Source organism: Palaemon carinicauda, chromosome 13 (assembly GCF_036898095.1).
Source record: "Palaemon carinicauda isolate YSFRI2023 chromosome 13, ASM3689809v2, whole genome shotgun sequence".
Classification (NCBI taxonomy): domain Eukaryota; kingdom Metazoa; phylum Arthropoda; class Malacostraca; order Decapoda; family Palaemonidae; genus Palaemon; species Palaemon carinicauda.
Window position 1 is genome coordinate 122,364,258 of NC_090737.1, and position 17,500 is coordinate 122,381,757.

Here is a 17,500-nt window from a genome sequence, read left to right on the forward strand (position 1 = left end):
CTGGCTGGTGTACGCCAGACTGGGGTTCGAGTCCCGCTCGAACTTGTTAGTTCCTTTGGTCGCTACAACCTTACCATCCTTTTGTGGGACCCTATTTGTCTATCTGCAGACATATCTTTTTTTTTTTTTTTTTTTTGTCAGACATTCTTCGCAAAAGTAATATAATCTACAGTAATTCTGTTTATGGTTTCAATATCTTAAACCAGTAAGTCCAATCTGTCATGTCACTCTCAAAATCCACAGAGTTTTTCCGCAGTAAATAGTGAAAAATACACAAACAGACAAGTAAATAGTCAAATAGACATGTAAACAGTCAAACAGACAAAAGTCAATAAGTCAACAGTCAAACAGGCACAAACAGACTATTAGACAGTCAAAGAGATACAAAAATGTAAGTCAACAGTCAAGCAGAAAAACGACCAATCCGAAACCTAAATATGTTTTTTTTTATTAAGTTCTTTGAATGTGGAATTTAGCTCTAAATATAAAAAAAAACATTTCAAAAAGTATCTTGCACACAAAATAAACTTTAATGACCACAGAAAAGAAAAGCTGACAAAGCTATTGTCTCATGTATTGCCAGTTACGTAATTAAAGCAGCTTATTTCTTCTTCCCTGTACTTTAGCTTAGGAAATAAAATAACCACTGTTAAAAACCAAGTAATAAAAGCAGTTTATTTCTTTATTCCCTGTACTTTGCCTCAGAAAAAAATAACAACTGTTACAAACTAAGTAATTAAAGCAGTTTATTTTTCTATTCCCTGTACTTTGGCTTAGGAAAAAATAACTACTGTTACAAGCTAAGTAATTAAAGCAGTTCATTTTTCTTCTCCCTGAACTTTGGCTTAGGAAAAAAATAACTACTGTTACAAACTAAGTAATTAAAGCAGTTTATTTTTCTATTCCCTGTACTTTGGCTTAGGAAAAAATAACTACTGTTACAAGCTAAGTAATTAAAGCAGTTCATTTTTCTTCTCCCTGAACTTTGGCTTAGGAAAAAAATAACTACTGTTACAAACTAAGTAATCAAAACAGCTCATTTCTTTGTTCCTTGTACTTTGCCTTAGGAAAAAAATAAATACTGTTACAAACTAAGTAATCAAAACAGCTCATTTCTTTGTTCCTTGTACTTTGCCTTAGGAAAAAAATAAATACTGTTACAAACTAAGTAATTAAAGCAGTATTTTTCTATTCCCTGTACTTTGCCTTAGGAAAAAAAAATATCTACTGTTACAAACTAAGTAATCAAAACAGCTTATTTCTTCATTGCTTGTACTTTGGCTTAGGAAAAATTATCTACTATTACAAAATAAGTAATTAAAGCAGTTTATTTCTTTATTCCCTGTACTTTAGCTTCAGAAAAAAAAATCACTAGTGTTGCAAACTTAATCAGGTTATGAAAACCGCACATTTTGGGAAAATGTTAACAAGCTGTTACAGCCAGACTTGAATGACTATAAGAGATCGTGGTGGGAAAGTAGCAATTAAACTTTCCCCACGAACTGTCGTACTTTCCTAATTAATTTCGGAGAGAAAGTTTGTTTGCAGTAAGAACAAAAACCGGAAAAATAACCAAATCTTGGTTTCCAGCTAGTAAATAGGTTCGTAAAAAGCTAAGTGAACAAAATTAATATTATATGTACTAGGATTTGGTTCAAAATATTCATAGAAACCACATTAAAAAATAATAGATATTATTCTTATATATCTGTATTATTATTATTATTATTATTATTATTATTATTATTATTATTACTAACCAAGCAACAACCCTTGTTAGGAAAGCAAGATGCTATAATCCCGAGGGCTCTAACAGGGAAAAATAGCCCAGTGAGGAAAGGAAACAAGGAAATAGATAAATGATGAGAACAAGTTAACAATAAATCATTCTACAAACAGTAACAACGTCAAAACAGATATGTCATATATAAACTATAAAACATTTGCTGCAACTTTGAACTTTTGAAGTAAGCATTAAATAATATCATATAGTAAGTCTTCATTGATAGAAAAGGAGCGAAGTTGAGCAAATCCAGGCCAAGGATAACCAATTTCATTTTAAGTCCTTAAACGAAAATGTAGATTAAAGATGCTTTTGCTTGGGCATGAGAATGGTACGTAATGTCCCTTGAGTTGGGACGAGCTATCTCAACTCTCTTATATTATCATCTCTAATATCAGTATTCTCGTCAAGGAAGCCTCTCCTACATAATGAAGACCAAGTGTCTTGATATATCTATATATATATATATATATATATATATATATATATATATATATATATATATATATATATATATGTACTGTATGTACACACACACACACACACATATATATATATATATATATATATATATATATATATATATATATATATATATATATGTGTGTGTGTGTGTGTGTGTGTGTGTGTATGTATGTATGTATGTATATACATACACACACACATATATATATATATATATATATATATATATATATATATATATATATATATATATGTGTGTGTGTGTGTATGTATGTATGTATATACATATATATATATATATATATATATATATATATATATATATATATATATATATATATATATATATGAGTGTATGTATGTATGTATGTATGTATATATATATATATATATATATATATATATATATATATATATATATATATATATATATATATATATATATATATATATACTGTATATTTCTTTCCTGTCACGCTAAGTGTGCAGTGGGAGAGGGAATAGTCATACTGTGATGGAAGGAGGTACCCCGAGAGGTACATTCGGAAAGCACAGTCTCCCATAAATTGCCGTATCAGTGGATTGTAGCTAGGAAAGGGAGATGGGATGGGAACGGTTGAAACTGTGTGTGTGTACATATCTATCTAAATATTTAGCCGTCATTTTTCACGGGTTGCATACACTATTAGTAAAAATAATACGTCACAAGAAGCTTAAAAGTATCCTACCATAGATGATGATCTCTTACCCAACATCAGTATTTTACATATTAGGAGCATATGGCGAAGAGGATGGTCAACCAATTTGATCAGTTTTGGATAATGCATATCAAGATTTTAGAATTCTCTCCTTTCCTCTGTGTACCCTAAAGGTTTAAAGGCCGCTCATTAATGGCACAGGCAAGGGACAGTGACATTGCCCTAGCAAGAAGGACAATATCCTAGAGACTAACCATATATTATATGATAAGTGTCCAAGACCCCTCTCCACCCAAGCTAGGATCAGGGAGGGCCAGGCAATGGCTGCTGATGACTCAGCAGATAGCCTTATAGGCTCCCCCAAACCGCCCAAACCTCAGCTCATAAGGATGCAGACAGTAAAAGTACTAACAAGTCTGAGCGGGACTCGGACCCCTGTCTGGCAAACACCAGGCAGAGACGTTACCAATCAGGCCACAACAACCTTAAGTGACATAATCTGTCTAAAGTGCATTGTTCTCCATCAGTTCTAAAAAGAAGTGTATAAGGGTACCACTTTTCAGTGACCATCACTTGAAAAAAAAAAATCTGGAACAAATATTGCCCGGCATTTACCGTTTTAAAAACAGATCTATCGACAAAGAGGAGTGATATTACGGTTACCAACCCGTGAAAGATAATAACAAAGTAGGGAAAAATTACGGTTACTGGTATTTTACTGAAACATGACTGAGAACAGTATATTTTACGGAGAATTTCCGATTAAAATTAGGTTTTTTAACATTGAAGCTCAATTGTTTATCCTATCTATTTTCTTTATTTCAGAAAGCGTGTATCCACCAGAACATTCTTACGACAATGCACGTGTTCATTAAACGTGCAAGCACGTAGCTAAATGCACGGCAGCGAACGTGCAGAAAGGCTTGCCTTCATCTAGCAAAAGAAGGTGGGCATTCACTCGGTGCTGCCATCCATAGAGCTCCATTTTTCCCCCGATGATGATACGTGATATCCCGCCTGGATATCGATCGCCCTATTGCCCGACTGAGTTGCCTTTAGCGAAATTGTTCTAGAGTATTAGCACCTGATAAAAGGTCAAATTCAATACGCGAATTGTTGAATGCAATGGATGCTTTCAACACCATATCATTAAAAGCTTCTAAGGATAAATTGCTCGAGAACATCAGAATTGATGTTTACGAAGCCAAAATGGGCTTAACCTTCTATCCCTTTATATTTCTGACAATGGAATCACTCCCCATGGGTCTCGCACAGAGATCTTCCAGTAATTTGAAGGCGAGAAAGGCATCGCCATGAATTTTCCCAAAGCCTTTATTTAGACGCGTTTTCCTTCGACTTTCCTTCGACTTCCCTTCGACGTTCCTTCGACTTTCCTTCGACGTTCGTTCAACTTTCCTTCGACTTCCCTTCGACTTTCCTTCGAAAATTTTCTTGGCGAAACCTTGAAGAAGCTTTTGTTTTCCCTTCATCGTTTTTTGGAGGGGACGTTGGCACAGTACCTATTCTTATTTATACGCAAAGTCACTATTCTTTTGTGGGTCGAAGAACCTATTCTTATCTTGGGTGAATTCCCAATTATCATTTTTTTGCCTTTTTTTTTTTTTTTTTTTTTTTTTTTTTTTTTTTTTTTTTTTGATAGAAGAGAACTTGGTGACTCAGAGCTACTTTTGGGGGGGAATTTACATATCCTTTTATGAGGTTGATTCATTAATCTTATTTAGGTTGAATATTTTATTCTTTATTTCCTTTTAAAGGCCAAAAACGTTTTTATTTTTTCAGGGGGGGGTGGGGGTGGTTGCCGTGTCAGCCAAAAAAGTATTTTCGTATTTTGGCATGGAGTCCCTTTTTTTTATTTTTTTTATTTTTTTTTTGGGGGGGGAGGCTGTCCAAAAACTACCATTATTTTTTTCTTGGTAAATTAGTATAGCAAAAGATTTTGGTTTTTTGTTATTTTGGTTTTTTTTTTATTTGGGGGGGGGGTAAGGTGCTTTCCAACAAATGCATTACTTTTTTTTTTAGTTAAATATTATAGCAAAATATTTTTGGGGTGGTCTCCCGTTTCTTCTTTTGGGGGGGGGGGGACGTACTGTCCAAAATATGCCAATACCTTTTTTCTTAGGAAAATATTATTGCAAAAGATTTTTTGGGATTTTTCCTTTTCTTTTTTGTGGGGGGGGGGAGAGGTACTGTCCAAAAAAATGGCATTCCTTTCTTTCTTTGGAAAATATTATAGCAAAAGATTTTTGGGTCTTTTACCGTTATTTTTTTCGTGGAGGGGGGGGCGGCGGTTGAGGTGCTATCTAAAAAATACTATTGCTTTTTTACTTAGTAAATCATTATAGAAAAATAATTTTTGGAGTTTTTTCGTGTCTTTTTCTAGGGGGGATGAGGTGCTATCTAAAAAATACCATTACTTTCTTTGTTAGGAAAATATTATAGCAAAAGAGATTTTTTGGGTTTTTTCCGTTAATTTTTTTAGGGGGTTAGAGGTGCTGTCCAAGAAATGCCATTACTTTTTTTCCTAGGAAAATATTATAGGAAAACAGATTTTTAGTTTTTTTTCCGTTTCTTTTGTTTGGAGGTGGGGGGGGGGCGTTGCTGTCCAAAAACTACCATTATTTTTTTTTTTAAGTAAATTATTATAGCAAAATATTTTTTAGGTTTTTCCCGTTTCTTTTTATTTTGGGGTGGGAGGTGCTGTCCAAAAAAAGTAATTACTTTTTTCTTAGGCAAATATTAGAGCAAAAGATTTTTTGGGTTTTTTCCGTTTCTCTTTTTGGGAGGGAGGTGCTGTCAAAAAAATTCCATTAATTTTTTCTTAGGAAGCTATAGCAAAAGATTTTTTTTTTTTCGTTTCTTTTTTTTTTTGTGGGTAGAGGTGCTGTCCAAAAAATGCCATTACTTTTTTTCTTTGGAAAATATAGCAATAGATTTATTTTTTATTTTTTTGTTTCTGTTTTTTTTTTGGGGGGTGGGGGGGGTAGGGCATCAACCAAAACATATTTTCATCTTTTAGCCTGAAATCCTTTTTCCCTTTCCCCCTCTGTGAAGACTGGCCATAAAACACCATCACTTTTCATCCTAAAGAAAAATATCTTATTTTCCTTTTTGTGTGCAAAACCCCTCTTCTCTTCTGAATGTGACATCTCTAACACCCAGAAACGACCCCCAGCAATAAGACACACCACGAAAGAAATAAAAAAAGTCTAACGAACGCCTTCTGAGGTCATAATCACCCAGGGTCAGCTCTCGGAATTTTTAGGAATAAGAGCCGTGAAGTTAATGGGGGTCGTAAGACAACTTCCTTTAAGGGATTATCGAGGCCTTTATGACATTCGTCCGATTAACATCAATTATCTTTTGACGAACAATTTTTCCTTATTGAGGTGGTCTTATGTAGACGTTAGGTCTTGCTCCTAATTGGGAGTGAGGTCTTTCTGATATACATTATTATCATTATTATTATTATTAGTAGTAGTAGTAGTAGTAGTAGTAGTAGTAGTAGTAGTAGTAGTAGTAGTAGTAGTAGTAGTAGTAGCATCATTACTATTATTATTTTATTATTATTTTTATTATCATTATTATTATTATTATTAATAGTTTCATTATTATTATTATTAATATTATTATTATTATTATTATTGTTATTATTATTATTATTATTATTATTATTATTATTATCATTATCATTATTATTAACAATATTATTAATATTATTATTATTATTATTATTATTATTATTATTATTATTATTATTATTATTATTATTATTATTATTATTATTATTATTATTATCTGAGCGACAACCCTAGTTGGAAAAATAGGATGCTATTAGCCTAAGAGCTAATAGCAGAAACAACATTAAAACAGGTCTCTCATATATAAAATATGAAAAGAGACATGTCAGCCTGTTCAACATAAAAAACATTTGCAGTAAGTTTGAACTTTTTTAAGTACAGTACTTATGGAAATAACATACAATCATGAGTGTCATAAGAATTATATAGATTTTGCAATCCAAACAATGATTTACCCTATACTCCGAAGCCACTGTAAGTTTTAATAGCTTTATCTAAACTCAATGGACATTATTATGTCCAATCTCACTATGCCATGAGAGATTAGCACTCAATTGTCCTGAAATTATATCGCTTGTTCGTCCTTCAAAGCCTACCCATAAATGGCAGAGACAATGGACGGTGACACTGCCCTACGAAACGAGACCATGCCCTAGAGACTGGCCATACTGTATATACATAGAATCAGCCCCAAAATCCATTCTCCACCCAAGCTAGGACCAAGGAGGGCCAGGCAATGATTGTTGATAACTCAGCAGGTAGACCCATAGTCTCCCCCAAAACACCCCATCCTTAGCTCACAAGGAGGGTAAGCTTCCAGATAATAAAAGAACTAACGAGTCTGAGCGGGACCCGAACTCCAGTCTGGGACCACCAAGCAGAGACGCTACTAAATTAATAGGTCATTTATTGTTTTAATTTAGTAAATGCAAACGTCAGTTATCCTTATTCTTTATGCAGACTTATTACTCAGATAAGAAACATCATATTACTGGAAAAAGTGCAAAATGTAATCAAATAGTTGTTTTATTTGTTCCTGATGTAAAAAATAAGGACGTGTCTACTTACCTCCATGGATTATACGAAAAGGAGAAAGTATCTTATATTTTATGGGAATACAATTATAAAAAATTGTTATTTCCTTTATGGTACTGTTATATAAGTGAGTACTCTTTTCTCTATTCAAGAAAGATTCGATTAGCTCTGAAACTTGTCTAAGATTCATGGGAATTCAATTTTCCCAAATACCTTGAAAAACAACAAAAGGAAAGCAAGCTTTTGCTCCTTGTACCTGATAAAGATAAAATTGAAACAAGCCTTTTCTCCTTAGACCTGACATACATAAAATGAAATACAAGCCTTTTCTCCTTAGACCTAATAAAAGTAGGATAAAAACTAGCCTTTTCTTCTTGTAACGGATGAAAATAAAATGAAAACTAGCGTTTTCACCTTGGACCTTACAAAAAATAAAATGAAATAGAAGCCTTTTCTCCTTAGACCTGATAAAAATAGAATAAAAACTAGCCTATTCTCCTTGTAACGGATGAAAATAAAATTAAAACAAGCCTTTTCTCCTTGTACCTGATAAAGATAAAATGAAAACAAGCCTTTTCTCCTTAGACCTGACAAAAATAAAATGAAATAGAAGCCTTTTCTCCTTAGACCTGATAATTAGAATAAAAACAAGCCTTTTCTCCTTGTTACAGATAGAAATAAAATGAAAACTAGCCTTTTTTCCTTCTACCAGACAAAAACAAAATAATAAAAACAAGCCTTTTCTCCTTAGACCTGATAAAAAAAGAAAGCTTATTTTCCTTAGGAATTGATACAAAAATAAAGAAACATTACTTTTACCTTGAAGCTAATACAGAAATATATACCATATGTTTCCTTCCTAGACTGAAATCAGGAATTGATACAAAAGTAAAGAAACATTACTTTTACCTTGAAGCTAATACAGAAATATATACTCATCTGTTTCCTTCCTAGATTTAAATCAGGAATTGATACAAAAGTGAAGAAACATTACTTTTACCTTGAGGCTAATACAGAAATATATACTCATCTGTTTCCTTCCTAGACTGAAATCAGGAATTGATACAAAAGTAAAGAAACATTACTTTTACCTTGAGGCTAATACAGAAATATATACCCATCTGTTTCCTTCCTAGATTGAAAATCAGGAATTGATATAAAAGTAAAGAAACATTACTTTTACCTTGAAGCTAATACAGAAATATATACTCATCTGTTTCCTTCCTAGATTGAAATCAGGAATTGATACAAAAGTAAAGAAACATTACTTTTACCTTGAGGCTAATACAGAAATATATACTCATCTGTTTCCTTCCTAGATTGAAATCAGGAATTGATACAAAAGTAAAGAAACATTACTTTTACCTTGAGGCTAATAGAGAAATATATACACATCTGTTTCCTTCCTAGATTGAAATCAGAAATAAAGAAGCTTATATTCTCTTCCTGGAAAACAGACCTTCTACCCTGAACTCTCTGGCTGTACACCAGCCTCCTAAAAATAGCCCAGACTTTGTTGAACACGCTGTTTGCTTGCTCGGCTCATTGTTTGCAACTGCTTGCTCGTGTAATTGTATTTTTTTGTGCCGGCTAACATACTCAAGGGATTTCACGGTTGGTCGAGTCGTGTTTGTTTGTATACCTTTTCGTGCAGAGAGAGAACAGCAATGAGTGGAAGACAGGGCTAACGTGCTGTTAGTTGGTCTACTTTACAATGTCGGTCAGTTAGGGCCTTCCTAATGTGCTTATAAACTCGTTATAGATTCATCAGACTCTTTTAAAGACAAAATGTACTTTTAGTGTAGATACATCCGTATGCATTCATAAATGGAAAAAAAAATGTAAAACGGAACATTAATTAACGTATGTACTGCTTGGCTAGGCTATCCCATTTTCATTATTATTATTATTATTATTATTATTATTATTATTATTATTATTATTATTAGCTAAGCTACAAACATAGATGGAAAACCAAGATGCTATAAGCCCAAGAGCCCCAACAGGGAAAAATAGCCCAGTAAAGAAAGGAAATAAGGAAATAGATGATATGAGAAATAATTAACAATTGAAATGAAATATTTTCAAAACAGTAACAACAACAAAACGGATATTTCCTATACAAACTGTAAAATGACTTATGTCAGCCTGTTCAACGTGTAACCATTAGCTACAAGTTTGAACTTTTGAAGTTCTACTGATTCAACTACCCAATGAGAGAGATCATTCCACAACTTGGTCACAGCTGGAATAAAACTTCTAGAATATTCTGTAGTATTGAATTTCCTTTTATCTTTAATTTATAATAAACGATATCAGCGTCAATGACCTTCGATGTCAGGAGGCTACAAAACTTAAAATCGATCAATCAATTTATGAGTTAGCTGTGTTCAAATAGTTTAGAACTACAAAATGGTTCGTGTTATGGTCGAGGAGCTTCTATCCTTCAATCTTCTTTCTTTCCAAGTTTATTTTTAGAAGCCCTACATCAGAAGAATCTATTTTGATTCCCATTCATATTTTTTTTCTTTTTTTATTAGAAAAATACTTTCAATGTTTCGAACCTTTATCTTTCCTAGAGCAACCTATTCTATTTTAGGATTGTGGTGGTCTATTGGAAAACGTCCCTGCCTGGTGATCCACCGGGCTGGGGTTCGAGTGCCACTCAAGCTCGATAGTTTCTAGCAGTGTCTGCAACCTCACCATCCTTGTGAGCTAAGGATGGGCGATGGTTTGGGAGAGCCTAAATTTTACCTGCCGCGTCATCAGCAGCCATTGCCTGGTCCTCCCTGGTCACAGCGTGGGTGGAGAGGGGGTTTTGGCGCTGATCATATGTATATATGGTCAGTCTGTGGGGCATTGTCCTGTTGGTTAGGATATCACTGTCCCTTTCACCTGCCATTCATGGACGGCCTTCAAGCCTTCAAAGTCATATTAGACTACTCAAAAGTAGTTTTTTGAGACAAAAACTGCATAAACAAGACCCCTTGGAAACTGCAAACCTCCGCCAAGGCTGAACAATCCCAACTCACACTCAAAAGATCCCTTAACCAGATTAGGGTCTCTTCCAGAATTCGGAATTCTACCTTTGGTCCATTTTGTGTTGAAAAAAAAAATTATCAATATTTTGCGAAATCCTGTTAACAATCAGGCAAAAAGGTGAATTAACCAGTGCTAAAATCTAACCTCCTATGATTTTGTAGGCGGAGGCAATTGAAAATAGCGATGGAAGTTCTTATGATAGGTGTTATGAAATAATCAAGTGAAGAAATCTATTATGAAGACATTAACACGAAACGAAAATCATAATTGAACTTATGAAGACAGAATAATTTTCTGAGGGAAATTGAAATACTTGATCAAACTTAAAAAATGTAAAAGACAATATATGTAGACACCAAATGAGGCCTAATCTAACTTTGTTTTATATCACACAAATATATATATATGTATATATATATATATATATATATATATATATATATATATATATATATATACATATATATACTGTAAATATATATATATATATATATATATATATATATATATATATATATATATATATATATATATATATATATATATATATATATACTGTAAATATATATATATATATATATATATATATATATATATATATATATATATATATATATATATATATATTATATACATATATATATATGTATATATATATATATATATATATATATATATATATATATATATATATATATATATATATATATATATATATTTGAAGTTTTCAATGCATTTATTAATAAAAAGTCTTGTGTTATTTAAACTCCATAAGTTAAAGATTTTCATCTGAAATGTATTCAAACGTCAATTATTTAACCATATAAGGTAAAATATGCAAAATTTATATCATAAAAATCTAGTCAAACTCAATCAAAAAGAATGTCATTCATAAATGACTCCACTGTTGAAAAATGAAAACCAATTCTAAACATTCCATAATCATTTCATATTACTAGCCATTGAAGCATAAAAGTCATATTAAGCCGTGATCACCCGTTTTTGTAAAATTAAAAAGTTATTTTCTCCTAGCTGAGTATACACTGACTCCATATTCAGCTTTTATACACAACGAGGTGATTTCCTTCAATAATTGTGGTGTTAGCTTTAAATATACATAAATTTGATAATCATTATAGAGATAGAAAGTTCAGGTAGCAATCAAAGAAACGTAATTTACATATGAAAAATATTCATGCATAATCATACATAAATATATACATGAAAAAGAGATAAAAGGCATTGATTGGGTCAGATTAAAAGACTTATGATACATGAAGTTATGAAATTAATATTTATGGAAAATGAAATCAATAGCTACCATTGAAAATTCAAATCATTTGCGGGCAGAGATACACAGACTAATCGCTGGGGAGAGAGAGAGAGAGAGAGAGAGAGAGAGAGAGAGAGAGAGAGAGAGAGAGAGAGAGAGAGAGAGAGAGAGAGGGGGGGGGGGAACATAAATATGTAGAATACGGTTATTGATTTAATACCCACGAAAAATGGAGTTAATAAAATAATAGATACATACATTATAAGAATAACTAGGAATGAAAAGTCAGATAATTAGCGAACATATGGAGATATAAAAACTTCGATAATTGGAAGAGAAAAAGCAGATAAATATGCAGATTACATTTATATATTTAATACCAACGCAAAATGAAGTCAATAAAGTGATAGCTACATACAGTATCAGAATAATTAGCAATGAAAATCAGATAATTGGCGAATATGTATAGAAAAGAGAAAGAGAAAACGCAGATAAATATGCAGATTACAGTTATACCTACGAAAAATTAAGTCAAAATGAACAGATACATACATTATAATAATAATTAGCTATGAAAAGACATATAATTTGAAAACAATTAAATATGCAGATTACAGTTATAAATTTAATACCTACGAAAAATTAAGTGAATAAAGTGATAGATACATACAGTATAATACTAATTATCCATTAAAAGTTAGATCATTTGTGAACAATTGAATATGTAGATTACAGTTATAAATTTAATTACTACGAAAAATTAAGTAAATAAAGTGATAGATACATACAGTATAATGTTAATTACCCTTGGAAATTCAGATCATTGGAGGAGAGATATACAGATGCACAGGATAATCACTCGAGACAAAAAACAACAGATATTGACAGGTACTCACCGCCACCATTCTTCTGACAGAGGTAAGGGAAACGCCAGACGGAGCCCAGGCCGACGGCGTATCCTATAACAGCCAGGAGGTACTGCCACTTGCTGTCCCAGGACTCCCTGTCTTCGGCGACGCCCTCCCCGGGTTTCATGACGGTGCCCGTGGGCACGGCGTCCCCCGGGGGTGGAGACGCAAGGGCGCCCAGCTCTTCTTTTTCTGAACGGGTAGGACTCGAGATCGCCTAAGAGGGAATGAGGGAAGGGCGTTAGAGGATCCTTTAGTATTCGGTATGGGTCCTTCGAAGGATGCCGGGGAAGGAGTTTCGGAGGAGAATCGTTTTTTTTTTTTTTTTTTTTTTTTTTTCCGAAACAATTTTGTGGTTTTTATTTGTAACTATTTTTTTGACAATTATACTAAATTCGATTTAATAAGAGGATTAGCACAGGAATATAAATGTACCTTTATATAAGCTTATAGGCATTATTGTTTATTTAATTTATGTGCAGATACCTATTCCACCAATAAAAAAGTGTAAGTGTATATTTCAAGCATGCACGTAACCGATAGTGCAAATTGAAATACGTATCACTAAATGTATAGTGCTTGTGCATAAACAGAGGGCGTGAAATCTATTTGGAAAAGAACAGCTTTCTCGTTTCAAGACAGACTGTTCTCCTCTCCTTGGCAAAGGAGAACAGCTCTCTCGTTTCAAGACAGATCTATTCTCCTCTCCTTGGTAGAGGAGAACAGCTTTCTCGTTTCAAGACAGAGCTGTTCTCCTCGCCTTGGCAAATGAGAACAGCTTTCTCGTTTCAAGACAGAGCTTTTCTCCTCTCCTTGGAAGAGGAGAACGGCTTTCTCGTTTCAAGAAAGATCTGTTCTCCTCTCCTTGGAAGAGGAGAACGGCTTTCTCGTTTCAAGACAGAGCTTTTCTCCTCTCCTTGGAAGAGGAGAACGGCTTTCTCGTTTCAAGACAGAGCTTTTCTCCTCTCCTTGGAAGAGGAGAACGGCTTTCTCGTTTCAAGACAAAGCTTTTCTCCTCTCCTTGGAAGAGGAGAACGGCTTTCTCGTTTCAAGACAGATCTGTTCTCCTCTCCTTGGAAAAGGAGAACAGCTCTCTCGTTTCAAGACTTTGTCAGCTGTTTTATACACTTTATAACCTAGTTTTCAGAGATTTTTGTATATAATTGTAAAACTTGATCTGGTACAATGCATATTTGCTTTGCTTATTAATTTCATTTTATACATTATTAACATTCACTCAATTGGCATTAATGAGTGACTTGCCAGAGATTATAATTAAGTTATCATAGTCGAATAAGTAACAGAGAAGTGAAAGAATATAAAATGAAGGAAGGATTATTTTGAAATATGAAAATCAATAAGTAAATTGTCTCTAATTATTTGAAATATATCACAGCACTTACATAGGGTAAAAATCTGATGATTATTTATTAACAATATCTGTTCATTCTATTAAAAACCTTGGTGAGGAAATTAGCTGTTTTCGGTGGAAAAAGAAGTTAACATTAGTTTAAGGTCAATTTAAGAATTGATATGTTACATAAATACTGTTCAGAGAATGCATTGCAGATTTCTTGAATTCATTAAATATTCCAAATACTGAATACTTATAGATTAAAAACTGTTGAAATATTGCCTATTATAACTTTTAGGATTCAATCGAATAGAAATCTATCCTTAAACGTGCTGTTGAAATTAAAAAAAAAAAAAATTGTCCTTAATAGTAATTTTGGAATTCAATCAATAAAACATTGATTGATCAGTAGAATTATTTGTACCAAATTAATAAAATCGGTTCTTAACTATATTTACAGGATTAAATCAACTAAAGATTATATTTAACATTATTTCTTAATTCAATAATGGAGATTCGTCTGCAATTCTAATATGGGGATTAGATTATTAAAGTTGCCCTTGAAAGTAGTTTCTGGAATAAGACCAGAAGATGTGTTCTTAACAGAATCATTAAAAGGTTTAAATCATTAGCATATCCTTAATATTAATTGGGGAATGGAAAAATTATAATGCTTAAATTTTTTGAGAGGGAAATTAGATAATAAAATAGGTGTGAAAATTCCAATAATACTTTCACTCATTCGTTTTTTATTTAACATTGGGAAAATATTACCTATTGCAGTTAACAGTCTAAGAAATAACTTTATCACAGTATCATAGGTAATCCTTTATAATTAAAGATGGTAATATTACCTCTGTCATCGTTACTTATGATGATAGTAATAACAACACTACTCATATCTATAAGTATTATGCTCTTATCATTATTATTAGCTCCTGTATCATTTTTATACTTACTGCATTTATGTACTGTTCATTACCTTTTTTTTTTATTTAGTTTTTTTCTGTTTTAAGGGTGTTATTATTATTAATAACAAAATCATTGATATTGTTATCATCAATGCTCTTCTTGTTATTTACTGCATTTGTGTACTATTCATTATCTTTTTTATTAGTTTTTTTCTGTTTTAAGAGAAAATTATTATTGTTATTCTTTTAGACCATTGATATTTTTATCATTATCAATGCTGTTGTTGTTATCGTTGACATCAATATCATCATTGTCATGATTATCAAAATAGCAAAAGTAGGTTTACTATAAGCTCAAATGCAACGCATCAACTACAACACAAACTGTAAATACTACTTTTTTTTCTACACACGTACACAAAAGCTACATAATAAATACTTTTTAAAAAATGGGCTCAATTTTTACAGTTTTATAACACTTATATCTACTACAAACATACGTTAATGCTAATGTCCTGTAAGGGGAAGCTGTATTCTGTAGCCAACACCGAGATATACCATTTTTGCTTGAGGTAGTGACACAAGATCCTACATATCTTTATCAGGATTTTTTTAAAAGAACGGGAGGCTTATGCTAAGTCTCAAACTCTTAGATATTCTTATCAATACTCTAAACGACTCTTCATCAATATTTAAAGATATTTCTATCAAGACCCAAGATATTTTTACTAAAATCCTCAATATTCCTTAATGAGACTCCCAGAGATTTTCACAGACACCCAGAAATTTCTTAAGAAACTAATATATCTTCATAAAGAACCAGGGCATTTCTACAAAGATCTCCTTAGGTGTCTACAAAAAGCCACAATTTTTTTTTTTTAATAAAACTCCAAAATGTTGTTATTAATGCCAAGAATATTTCGCTGAGTTTTATTTAGACCCAAGAAGTGTTTTCCAATTCATTTAAAGATTATTAATCATAACAGTCAGAGATTGATTGCAGCCCCCTTAAAACTATCTACAGGTAATTCAATTTAGTAGACACTCAATATCTATATCAAAATAACTATCATTATTGAGGATTTTTAAGATCTTAGGAGATATTTATCGATACCCAAAGAATTTTATAAAAATCTTTATCAAAACCCCTAAAAGTTTTAACTAAGGATTCCTAGAAAAGTTTTTCTAAACATTCCAAATAGGTTTGCACCAAGATCATTGGAAATTTTGTAACAAGATCCTTAGAAATTTTGTATCTGGGTCCCAAGAAATTATGGAATAAGAAATTAAGAAAAATTTGCTTAAAAACAGCATAATATTTTGTCGAAATATCACATACTTTTATCAAGATCTTGAGAGCTTTTTCTCAAGATCTCGGTGATCTTTCATAAAGATCTCAGAGATTTTTATCAAGAACTCAGAGATATCTATCAAGATCTCAGAGATTTTTGTCAAGATCTCAGAGGTTAATATCAAATCTCAGAGATTTTTCTCAAGAACTCAGAGACTTTTAATCAAAATATCACAGATTTTTCTCAAGAATTCAGAGATTTTAATCAAGATCTCAGAGATTTTTATTAAGATCTCAGAGTTTTTATCAAGATCCCAAAGATTTTCATTAAGCTCTCAGAGATTTTTATTAATATCTAAAATATTTCTCATAAAGAAAATTCTCCAACATTTTCATCAAAACTATCAGATATTTTTTTTTTCTAAACCGTATAATTTTCATATTCCAGAAATATTTGCATTCAGATTCCCAGGTATTTTTATCACGATTACAATAAATCTTTACCAAAACTACCCGGTGATGCTCTTTCTTTTTTATTTCTTTAAGAAAGGGACTCAATTTCTTTAAGGTTATTTTTCCCATTCTTATTTCTTTAAAATTCTTCTCAGAATCGATGGTTTCATCCACTGCTGAAAGATCAAATTCTTAGAACAAATTGTTATAAAAAAAAGTTAGTTTTTTAGTCAAACTTTTTTTTTCTTGAAAATTCTACATAAAAACAAATAATTTTTCAGTCAATTTTCTTCCAAATTTTACATGAATGATTTTTAGTAAAAAAACAAAATAGAAACAGCAGGATAGAAGAAGTTCAGTTGTAAACATTTCCACAAACTTTTTATAATAGAAGAGATATGATTAATTCCTTTAAATAAAAAAGTGGTGATGAATGAAACATCCAGAGAATGCTGGAAGGAAGGAAACCTATTCAGTGAAGCGAATTTGAATAGAAGGAAAAGAAAAAAAAAAACGAAATTGAAAAAAATAAAATTTGAAAATTTTTTCGAAAATCGTTATGACAGGTTTTCTCTTCCATTCTGGGTTAGTAAAAATTAAAAAAAGGGATAAAATTCTCTCGGAATAGAACTAAAAGGGATAGTGAATGATGGGGGTAAGAAAATAAGAAAGAAATTAACAGTAAAGA

General features: G+C 31.9%; 1 pseudogene; it reads right to left on the bottom strand.

Moving 5' to 3' along the window:
• Window positions 1–17,500, bottom strand: part of LOC137651783 (sodium-dependent neutral amino acid transporter B(0)AT3-like) — a 258,740-nt pseudogene that overhangs the window by 127,307 nt on the left and 113,933 nt on the right.